A 9,803-nucleotide genomic window follows, 5' to 3' on the forward strand; every position below is an offset into this window, starting at 1 on the left:
CCTTTGCTAGAATAAATAAAATATTACTGGAGATGCATCACGGAGACAGAGCATTCTGCAGAAAGCCAGCTCCCTGACAATGCTGCTTTCCTCAGAGTCTTGAAACAAAAAGGAGAAAATTTCTCCCTCTGAAATACCTGTCCTGAATAGTATCTTACCCAAAGAATTCCCAGATCTTCTTGAAGAACTTAAGGTCTCAGTTTAACATTTGTTTGCAGGATACAAAATAATTAAGCATAAAACATAAAGATGTGCAATATTAACGAACAGGCAAGGTCGCAGAGCCTCCTCGTCTGCACTAACTAAATAAAAAAGCCACCATAAATGGCATCATTAAACAGTGTTGCATCACTGGCAGCTTTTCTCCTTGCCTTTAAAACCTGCAGGAGCAGAGCACCAGAAGAGACCCTGCAGAGCATTAAATCCAGCCTCCATGAGCCCAAACACAGAGCTCAGCATCACGGAGCCATCCCGGGGAGCTGCCAGCTTCAGGGCTTGGCAGTGATCTCCCATATCCCCACCTCTGCCCCTGCGGGAGGAAATCCTGAGTGCAAGGCACTAAAAAACCTAGTAAAATCATAGATGAGGATACATAAAGACACAAGATGGAAACTGGCAACGCCAATGCAAACAAGCCCTAAAGCTCTGGGCGCTGGCATCCCCAGCTGAGAGTGATCTGTGCTCTCAGCGTGCTCTCCCGTGAGCGCTGTAAAAGCACATTTAAGCACTTTGCTGTTAAGGGACTTCGGAGATCCGCTCTGCAGCCCGGGCTTTGTGTTCACAGTATTCCAAAGTTCAGCAGTGACTTTGGAAACACCGAGCACAGCTCTTGGCCCTCCAGGGAAAAGTATAAATCTGATGGGTGAGAAGGGAGCCGCAGCACCGCTAATCTCCCTCTCCTCAGCCTGCATCTGTAGCTTCAGGTGTTCACTTCTCCAAAGAGAGCCCTGGAGATGGTGCAGACGAATCTGCGGTTTGGGCAGAAAACACAGGGCAGTGGGGAGAGCCCGGTGACCCAGTGGGGAGTGCCGGGTGACCCAGCTGGGAGAGCTGTGTCCCTGTGGGGAGAGCCCAGTGACTCGGGGCACCCCGGGTCTGGGGCCGCCCTGAGGAGCCCGGGCAGGGCCGAGCTCCGGCACGGCCACGGCGGGACAAGCGCGGCAGCCCGGCGGGGCCCGGAGCGCAGCTGCGGCGTCCGGAGCGGCGGAGAGCGGAACCGCGGCCGGTCCGCCCCGAGGGACCCCGGCTGCGGACCCGCACCGAGGGACCCCGGCACCGCACCCGGCTCCGCACAGCTCCCACGCCCCTCGCACCCCAGCCTCGCTCCTCACTCCGCCGCTGGCACTCGCATCCTCTCAGGGCTCCGCGGCAGCCCCGCCACCGGCGCACACAGAGGGTGCCGCCGATCCCCGCTGTTCCCCGCACCGGGGAGCGTTCCCCGTGCACAGCGGGACGGCGACTCCGAGTCCCCGGGGCGCTGCTGGGCCCCCACACCCCACTGCTCACGTTCTCACCCCACATCGCACCCCGGGACGCCCCTCCAGCCCAGCCCATCGCTGACACTCCCGCCCTGACATCAAAGCACTCACAACCCTCCCTGCTCCGCTGTGCGAGCAGCACCGGGATCTTCTTCCCTGGCAGTCACTGCTCCATAGAAATGTCCAATAAAACTTCCCAGAAAATCTGCCACATAATCACGGCAAAGAAATCAGGGATTGGGGGAGTGACTAGGGATCCTCACAGTAGCAAGAGCCCAAAAATGCCAGGAGTGCAGGTGAAGAAGGACAGGTCTAGAGATGTCCAGTGGGTTCCTGGTTCAATGTCCTCACCCAGCAGCTTCAGCATTCTGGTGTTTCCTCACACCAGGGTCTGAAGCTGCCCTGGGGAGAATGCCAAGGCTGGGGGGTCCAGGTCACCCCCATGGCTGTGGCACTCCCCACCTTGCCAGCCAGAGCTGCTCCTTTGGTTGATGCCCACTCACTTTTGCTACAGCAACAGGCACACAGTTCCCACTCCTCCCATCACAGTAAATGCTTGAATCACACCATGGATTCACCAGCAACTGGCTTTTGTTCTTCAGGATCTTTGCCTGGGAATGAAGGCAATTTTCCCATCCCAACGCCTCTACTCTCGACAATAAATCTCCCACAGAAGAATGGAGCTTGGAGGCAGCTGCTCTGGGCTGTTTAGTCAGTGCTGCCAGTTGGGAAATGGCCTGGCAGTCCCGGGCAGCATGGCACAGAGCGCCAAAGGCCTGCCAACAACAAGGCAGCGCTGCACAAGGCTCTGCTGCTCACCGTGGTTTTGCCAAACCTGGATCCTGCTTCCCTCGGTAATGGAGGGAGCAAAGGGCACAGGGCAGAGCTCAACTTTATGCCAAAGATCTTCAGAGGGAAACTGCAAAATTATTTCAAATTTAGGGCTGGATTTAGGTTTAATGAGAGTTAGAGTTTCTGGGCAGACAGCAAAACTGTGGTCTTTGTTCCTGTGTCTTAGACAGAATGAATCACCTTTTGTAAAAGCATAAAATACAGTTTTCTGGTAGCATTAGAAAAGGGATCAAGTCCTCAGCCTCATTCTTCTTTGTATATACAAATAAACCTTCCCCTGTGCACATGTAGAGAGGTAAAGAGAAGTTCCCTGTGATCACTGAATGCCACCCAAGTTTCCAACCTCACCTACACCAGTTACCTGGATTTAAACATGAAATAATTTCCATAAGTATACACTGAACTTTCAAATAAAACTTGATGCTTTGGCTGGCATCAAGGATGGCTCTAGAGACCCTGGCAAGAGAGCCTCACTCTGGCTTTTCAGAGGAAAGGTCACAGCCAGCAAGTGGAAACCAACAGTTGGCATCTCACTGTGTTTTCACCTAAAATCACACTGAAAAGACCCCAAAGAGCAGAGCCCAGGAACTGTGGTTCCTTTGGACCTCCCGGCTCTCCAGACGATTTCTATGCATACATGGGCACTGCCAACTGTTTGCTCCTTGCCATGGAGCAGATTCATTGCCATCAGTGCTGGCAGCTCCTCATTGTATCAGCACTAATTCCCACAAAGGCAGTCAGCTGTCTCCTTAGGCCAACTGCAGTTTCTGGAATCACCTTCATTCATACGTTTTAACATAAACTGGAAATGACAGAGTTCTTAGAGTTAAGAGGTGTCTATCCAGCAGATGAAGACCTTGGCAAGCAGACATACGACCTCGGGATGGTTGGATGGCAAAATCCCAAAGCACTTTTAATGCTGGTAAATCTCTCTAACAAGCAACTGAGCAAAGGGCAAGTTGTGTTGTGCCATTTGGGTGATGCTGTCACTCTGGGTTAGCTTGGTTTGGAATAGGTTGCAGTTCTGTTTATACTCAGTCAATTTAAAAAATCAGCTCAGGTGCATTTTAAGAAATGTTTCCTTCGCAGTGAGTAAACCCTGAGCTGCCACCCTCAAGGCACATCTTTCACACAACCCTTGGAAGAGCTTCCCAGCACATGGGCGAGCAACATGTTAATCTTTATAAATCAAATATTTGCCAAATGGAGTAGAAGCCATGTGTCTGAGCAAGATGCACTGAGAAATGGAACAAAGCATGGAGCGTGTCAGAGATCACTCAGTCATGTGCATGCCTGTCCCTTGCAGAGCTATCCTTCAAAACAGCATTCCCCTAGCCCAGTTGGACATGTTATTCTCCTCCAGTCTTTTTTTGTCCCTCTGTTTACTGCTCAGAACTGACACTCTCTCTAACCTAACTCCTCCTCACTGAGTTTAGTGTCAGCCAAACTCTCATCAGAATCAGTTTTGACCGAAGGCAGGGTTTCCCCAGGGCTGACTCAGGAGCCACCAGTAGAAGAGATGCAGACTTACCTCCCTCCCCAGTACTGGCGCTGTTAAAGTGTGTCACACAACTGCCATATCGCAATTATTTCACCCTTTCACACATCTGAATGTTTCACAAGCTGCTGCTGGCTTGTGCTGCTGTGGGTTCGCCATGCCAGCACTCCCAAAAGAAGATTCATCAGCATTCAGGAAGCAATTAACCCTGCACTGCAGTGCTCCGGTCATGGCACAGCTTCCCACTGTTCCTGCTCCCAGGGAGCCGTCAGCACAGGACATCCCATCTCTGGCACTCCAAGCAGGCTCTTAACACATGATACCATTCTCACATGGATCAAGTTATCAGAAGCAGCAGTGCCTGGAAAAATCAAGACAAGTGTCCCAGCCCCTCTGGACAAAGGCACAGTGTCACCACCTGACCTCCACACTCACCATACCAGGAAAACTGGTCTGTACCTGCACAGCAACCGCTGACTGGCCATGCAGGAGTTGTCAAGAGCACAGTTTGGACTTGGGATGGCAGGTGCCATTTCCCATTCACAGCTCAGCAGGGGCATGTGCTCAAGCTATTTCTTCAGGTATCCAAACAAGTTCCTCACCCTGCACGCTGGAGGTCTGCACTGATGTGATTTTATGGCTGGACACCCGCATGTTTGGCAATGCCATTATTTGTCTAGTTCTCTTAGTTTCTTCTCCCCCTCCTCCTTTCAAGTCTGTCACATCAGGGTTGAACAAACTTCCTGATGCTACAGGCTTCCCATCTAGAGCCTGATAGGTGATGGATATGTCCCCCAGGAAGCTGAGAGGAGAGGGCACAAGGTCACAGGCAGAGCAATACCTCCCCAAGTGACCCATAGAGGTCTCAGGAGCCTGCCTGTACCAACACCTGCAGTTCTCCCTGCAGCCCTCAATCCCCGGTGCCCCTGTCAGCAGCAGGTGACCTGCCCTCAGCAAAGCAATCACACCTCAGCTGCTGGTGAGCAGGGATGTGCAGGGCTCTGCAGTGGGAGCTGTGGCCCTGCTTTGAGCCCTGCTCAAAGCCCAGCATGGGCCTAATCACTGGACACTGCTTTATGGCATGTGGAAATCCTAAATTACATCACTGGGGAGACGGAGCTGATAGCAAGGAAAAGATTATCCCAATTTTCCTCCAGCTTTCCTGATTCCTGTGTGTTGGAAGAACACCTGCACCAGGAGAAAAAAATGCTTGAGACTTCCTGACCAAGTGAGTTCCTTTCTAACAGCTGCTCCCTTCCAGGTTCTGAACTGGCCACAAGCAGTCACTGACACTACTGGTGTCAGTGCATTGCTGCTGTGCTGCTTTCAGGGCCTTTGTAGGGCCAGTAATTTGGGAGACCTTTAAACATTCAGAGTGCAAGGTATGGTGCCCCCAGGCATGGAACTTGCATTAGTTAGGTAAGAAATCTTGTCTGTAGAGGCTGCTGCTTAGTCCTGGTCCTGGCACAGCAATGCAGAGCTGCCAGAACTCTGCAGCTCTTGAGTGCAGACCCCCACTTGGTTTAATTTTCTATGATACACTGACAAGACATCTCAGCTGAGAAGGAAGTTTCCTCTGCAACCCCAGACTTACATTTCTAATGCAAAGGATCCTGTTTCAGTGCTATTTTGCTTTCTAACTTGTTTGTAGAGTTAGATTTAACCTGGGTTTTATTTTTTTGTTTTTGCTTCTTAAATGCCCCCAAATCTCAGGGAGGTTTGTTTCAGCAATCTCATGTGGACACGCCAGCCTTAATCTCACTCTTCCAGGCCCTTCTCATTGTCTGGGATGAAAGCCCAACGCAGAGCCTCCCTGCTAATTGCCAGCTTTCTGTTTCCCAGTGACAGGTGTATTGTCTGGAGGAACAGACCCAATTGTGTCCCTGCGCAGTGGGACATCAGCTGCTGATATTACAGAGCCTTTCAAGGGGCTTGGGCATGGCTGGATATTTAGTGCCATCATTTATAACAAATCTGTGTAGCCCAGAAACTTAATAGAAAAAACAGGAGCTGCCTGTATTACTCATCTTTTTGGTGGTTTTTTTTTCTTTAAGCTACTAACTACTTCTAAATCTCCCATCCTCCTACCAGCAAGACAGGACATTTGGTTCTGATCCTCTTTGAAACACAAAATCTTTCTCATACCTTTTTTCCATAGTTTTCTAATCAAGGGGTTTTGCTGGTTTAACCAGACATCCACTGTGCATCTACTTGAACCTGCAACCACAGCTAGCAAAAACTCTGCAAACTGTGAGGTGTCAATATGCACAGGCTGAGGTCACAACCATCATGGGGAGATGGTTTATATCCTCTGGAGGTCCTGAGGAGCACCCTCAGCCAGGGATCTGGATTTGGGGGACAGTGACTCTGCCTACTTTATCAAGTAGAAAGAGGAGCTCTGGCACTCAGAGTGAGGAAAGGCAGCAATAAGAGAGCTCCTGAGAGATGAGAGGAAAACATACAAGAACAATATTAGACCCAGATTGCATCTGTCTTTCCCATTTTTCACATTAAAGGATAAAGCTTTCCATACGTGGCTGTTGCACAACAGCAGCGCTCCAGCCACTGCGACAGCACCAGCGGCCAGAAACGCAACAGACCATTAAGCAGATGGCCCAAGTCTTCTCTGCAGGAGCCTGGCAGTAGAGAAACCATCTCTTTACTGGGTTTAATCACGTCAGTCACAAGGCAGGAGGGTCTACAAACAACTGGCATTAGCAGTTCCCTCTCAATTTACAGGAACACAGATGTCAAGAAAGAGGAAGCACATTGTGTCCAGCTGAGCCCTGGGTGTCTCCACAGTTTTGGAGTTCAGTCAACTCCAGTGTATATTCCCAACCCGGACTGGGAATCCCCCTCCTCACACCCCTTTTACTGACATCCTGTCCCATGGAGAGAGACAGTCTGTTCTCACACACCTCTGCCAGAAGCCATTCCCATTCAGAAAATGGCTCTTTCAGAAGCTCCTTGGAACTTCCTCCACATTTCACTACATCATCCCCTTGCCTGCACCACTCTGCTCCAGCTTCAGCCTCTTCTTCCAGTTTTCAAAGTAATGAAGGCATCCTCTTGGACTCAAGACAACACTCTATTTCCTCTAATGAATTTAAATATTTATTTAAACTCTAATGAATTTAAAACTGCTTTTGGAAGTTTCAGTTACAATGAAGAAGATCCCAGTAAGCTCACCTTCTGTCCCAACCTGAGTAAACACTTACTCAATTAGCTTTAGTTTAACCATAGGTTAGTAAAGTTTGAGTCTATCTAGTTCGGATCTTGTCAGAATTGTATTTAAATTCTTCTGACAGATTCTTGGCTTGCAGCTCGTTAACAGATCGTTGTTGAGGCGAGATGTTTGAAATGAGAGTGGTTTGGAACAGGAGAGACACATGGTGCGTTTATTCTCCAGTTCAGCGATTATCTCCCTGCCTGGCTCCACTCCTAACACAAGTTCGCCTTGGGACGTTATGGGAGCTGCTGGCTAGTTTGGGAGTTAGGAACACACACCAGCCAGGAATATGTTGGAATATGCACCAGACACAGCCGTGATGAGCGGTCAGTGCTTTCAGCTCCTGGATAGTTTGCATTGCCTCTGACCAGCTGGAATGAAAAACCTGTCCTGTGCAGGGCTGGGTGGGTGGTACAGAGTCCAGCCTCACCTGGTAAGACTTGACTTTTTCTAACTCCCTTATTCTAGAGAGCAAAAAATTACCTGGTGATTTCCTCATTACCCGGAAACAGCGTGTTTGCCTCTCATACTGCAAGAGCAGGTGCAAGCTTCATAGAGGAAAACCATACTAAAGATTTTGTTGAACATTCCAAGTTACCCAATGTCTCTTCAAAAGGTCCAAGAATTTAAGATGTCATTTGTCATTCACACTTTGAGAAAGCACTGAACACAAAACTGGGAAACCAGGCAGGTGTCAGTGCAGACACCAAAATACCTGGGAGTTTATACATTACACACACACAGTGAAGACAGACCTCAGCTCCAATGCCCACCTGCTGAGATAACACTAAACATTTGTCCTATCCCAAGTAAGTTTTAAAAAATGTGTCTGGAATGCTATTTAATTTCCCTGTCAGATGTCTTGTAGGATGATAAACCTGGATTGCAGCTTTGTTAAGTCTAGAAACAGATTTCAGGACTTCTTTAAAAAAAATACAAAAGTTCATGTTTTTCAGGCTTGAGAGCAGTTTATTGTAAGTTAAGGTGAGCTCTGAGGTGTGCAGCCCTAGGTGTTCCCAAACGTATAACAAGCACTTCTTTATAGATGGGACCAGAACCTTAATAATTAATTGAACCTGGCACTCTCTTCCCCAGCGTTTATTCTCCTGCATACTTTTGGACTGCCCAAGCTCTTCAGAATGGTGCCATCCTCCAGCCCTGCACAGTGAGTGCCCAGTGACTGAGGGGGTGCCCAGGGACACCTCCAATTACCCATCACTGCTGTCAAGGTTTAAGGACATCTGCTCCAAAGGGCTCTCAAGGACATCAACAGACACCTGTGTCTACAGTGGACATCAACCCATATGCAAAGTTTAGAATAGAACAGGTGTGAAAAAGCCCATGTCAGATGATCAGAGAGGATCTTATTCTTTAGACCATCAGTTGTATCTTCATTAATGGGACTGGAAATAGGTATCCCAGAAAGCTGAGGGAGAAACAAGGATTTGTTTGACTCTCAGCCAGCCATTACCCAGCAATAGATGGAGCTAGTGATGCACCAAGATGGCTTTGAAGCAGGGAGATGTACCTGCACATCTGTAGAAGGGTCAGTCGTGTGCGTACCTGGGAGGATGGGAAAAGGCACTATATTTCTAGAAGGTAAAACAATAATTGTAGGACATCTGCTTAGTTGTCAAGGACCAAAAGGGAAATAAAGCTGTTGTCCCCTCTAGCTAAAACCTGCTGTTTCCTTTTCCCCAGACTCCCCACCACCAACTGCTCCACAGTTTATATGCCAATCCAATTTTGATGCCTGGTATTCACCCCAGAGACTATTTATTTTAACTTTATCAAGTGAAGAGAAAAACAACTGTGTTAGAATGAAAAAAGCGCAGCTGGCAGCAGGATATTCTGTCTGTCAGACAGCTTCCCAGCTTTACTGGTGTACAAGAACATGGGATTTCAGTTACCCAAGGGCTGAAGGATGGGGAGAAGAGTGTGCAGAGCGCAAGTTCTTTGTGTGTTTACTTTAAGGATGGTCTTGTCTGGTCTGGTGGCTTTTTTCTGCAAGACTAGCACAATCAGGAGAGAGGCTGGGGTTTGGATTTCTTCCCCATGGCTGTTTTTGTTCTCTCCCATTGGCAAGTATTTTTGAGCATTGGAGGAAAAAGTAGAGATTTGCCAACCCCATTTTTGTTGTTCATCCAAAGAACACCCTTATGGAGAACAGCAATTTTTCAATAATTAGGAGGGACAGTGCAGACATGCAGATCTGGTTGGACACAGGGGACACAAGGTTCATTTTCCTGCAAGAGAAAGGGTGTTAAGTAATTAATATTTAATGTTTGGAACAAATGGCACTTTATTTTTTTTTAATCAATAAGACTTTTAATATCAAGTACTTGTAATATCTAGAAAGAAACTATGTGTGAACTTTGGAAAAATCTCACTCTCTGCCTCTCTTTAAAGCACATCCTTTCTGCAGATGTGACCAGAAGTTCTGCTCTCTGTGGATACATTTGAGCATTCCTTTAATGGGTCGGGACGCTGGAGGAAAAGTTAAACTGGAGGCTGGACGTAGTTCACTCAGAAAGCACTAAATGAATTTTAGTGACATACAGAGGCCGGTTTGGGGTCTGTTTTCAGTGGGTTTTGGATCGGTTTGAGATCGGTTTCGGGTGGTCTCCCGACCCCCGCTGCAGCCTCACTCAGTCTCCAAGGCCCGCGCCGCGCCCCTCAGCGCCGCGCCCCTCAGCGCCGCGCCCCTCAGCGCCGCGCCCCTCAGCGCCGCGCCCCTCAGCGCCGC

The sequence above is a fragment of the Parus major genome, chromosome 17 (genome assembly GCF_001522545.3).
Source record: "Parus major isolate Abel chromosome 17, Parus_major1.1, whole genome shotgun sequence".
Lineage (NCBI taxonomy): Eukaryota > Metazoa > Chordata > Aves > Passeriformes > Paridae > Parus > Parus major.